Genomic DNA, 2,225 nt, shown 5'->3' with positions numbered 1-2,225 from the left:
AAGGAACGAAGATGTGGTCCAAAGCCTACTATATATGGATGGCCGATTCATGTCGCACTGGTTAGTCGTAGTAATAAAAAATATCCATAGTTATTTCATCCATATATGCACTTTGCTTGAACTGTTCTTTTTCTATGAAATGAATTTTGTTGACTGTGTTCCGAGAGAAATAAAAAATGACTAAGCCCCTAGTTCCTCCAGACACTGTTCAGGGTCCTATATTTTCAGGGGCGAAGAAGAAGGAAAGGGAAAGAGAAAGCGAGAAAAAGGGAAAGGAAAAGGGAAAGAAAGAGGGACATGGAAAAGGGAAAGAGAGAGAGAAAAAGAAAAAGAGAAAAAAAAGAAAGAGGGAAAGTGAAATAGAGAGAAAAGGAAAGAGAAAGAGAATGGAAAAGAGAAAGAGGGAAAGAAAAAGAAATGGGAAAGGAATAGGAAAAGGGAAAGGGAAAGAGAAAAGGAAAGGGAAAGGAAAAGGAGAAGGAAAAGAAAAAGAGAGACGGAAAGGGAAAGGAAAATGGAAAGAGAAAAAGAAAAAAAGAGAAAGAGGGAAAGAAAAGAAAAGGGAAAGGCCAAGGAAAAGGGGAAAGAAAAAGAAAGAGGGAAAGAGAAAGAGGGGGAAGGAAAGGAAAGAGAAAGAGGGAGATGGAAAGGAAAAGGGAAAGAGAAAGAGAGAGAAAAGGAAAGAGAAAGAGGGAAATGGAAAAGAAAAGGGAAAGAGAAAAAGGGAAAAGGAAAGAGAAAGAGAGAATAGGAAAGAGAAAGAGAAAGTAGGAAAGGGAAAAGGAATGGAAGCGTAAAGGAAAGAGGAGAGAGAGAAAGAGAAATGGAAAGAAAAAGAGAACGAGGGAAAGAGAAAGAAGGAAAGGGAAAGGGAAAGAGAAAGAGGGAAAAGGAAAGGGAAAGGAAAAAGGAAAGGGGAAAGAGAAAGAGAAGATGATCAAAATCAAATTTAAAAATACTTTATTCCATTTGTTACAATGGTTACTCTTATTACATAAAAAGTGATTTTACAGTACATAAACTAGTCTTGCCTATCCTTATTTTTTGAAACCTGATGTCACTGGTGATTTAAAAGATGTTCCTTTAATTTCTTTTTGAATGTTTCTTATAAGGTAGTTGGTTCCAGATCATACTGCCGCGGTTAGCTCAGTTGTAGGTATCAGCTTCTTATAGAATTGTTACTCCAACTCTACGGACTGCTTCGCCAAGTTTGGAATGTAGTATCACATATCAAATGTTACATTGCCTTTCCACGCCCAAGCCGTACGCCGGCTTGGTAGATGAGTAGATGAATAACTGTGACTGATCTTTTCTTTTAAATGATATAGTATAGATCGTAATAATGTTATGATCTAGATTTCCACTGTAATACTATTATATAATGCCTTGACCATCCATCAAATGTACCACAGCTTGCCCACGCCTGTGCAGTTAGCCAGGGTGGTAAATAAAGGATTAAACTAAACTAAAAACCTTTATGACCAAATATTTCCTTTCATTTATGGTAGCGTTGTGATCCGATTTGGGTCAAGGCAAATTGGACGAAGAGCAAACAAAACTTCGTCTTTTCTGGTGTGAATTCTTTACTGCATAATATCAGCATAAGTGTGCAATGCTCTTAAACTTCATGTACGTGCATGTATATACCTACGTAGATGTATGTGGGTGAGTGTGAGTGTGAGAGAGAACGAGTGCGTGTCGGTGTGAGTGTGTGTGCGTGTATGTGTGACTGCGTGTGAATGTATGCGTGAGTGCATGTGCGTGTATGTGTGAGTGCGTGTGCGTGTATATGTGAGTGCGTGTACGTGTATATGAGTGCGTGTGCGGGTAGTTGTGAGTGCGTGTGCGTGTATGTGTATTCCGTGCCCCGATGTTTGTACGTGATCATTTATCATATAGAGTCTTGTATGAACATAGGTTGCGTTACCAAAGGTTGAAAGAGTTAATAGCCACTTTTGATATGAACCTTGTATCATTCTATGAATTAATATGTGCAAGTATCATAGTTGTATTGTACTTAGCCAACATCTAAGGGGTTTACAGAATCACAATGGAGAAATTGAGAATTATCGGCGTATTAAACAAGAAGGCAATTTTGGGGTATGGTTGACTATTGTTATTGACTATGGTTGATCATTTGTAAATATTGCTACCAAGATTGGGCCTATGTTCCTTGTGGAACACCAAAGATACTCTCTGTTTTGTTATTTTCTCACATATTTTGA

General features: G+C 38.1%; 1 protein-coding gene across 1 annotated transcript in view; it reads left to right on the top strand.

The window, feature by feature from the left end:
• Positions 1-1,472, top strand: part of LOC113818968 (glutamate receptor ionotropic, NMDA 1) — a 21,854-nt gene extending 20,382 nt beyond the window's left edge. The window contains exon 9 of the mRNA XM_070122409.1: positions 1-1,472. This exon is cut by the window's left edge and continues 530 nt beyond it. The gene's annotated coding sequence lies outside the window, so the exon portion shown is untranslated.
• Positions 1,473-2,225: the final 753 nt, after the last annotated feature.

The sequence above is a fragment of the Penaeus vannamei genome, chromosome 6 (genome assembly GCF_042767895.1).
Source record: "Penaeus vannamei isolate JL-2024 chromosome 6, ASM4276789v1, whole genome shotgun sequence".
NCBI classification, from domain to species: domain Eukaryota; kingdom Metazoa; phylum Arthropoda; class Malacostraca; order Decapoda; family Penaeidae; genus Penaeus; species Penaeus vannamei.
Note: the sequence above shows the minus strand (reverse complement) of the source record. Positions and strands in the feature narration are given on the sequence as shown.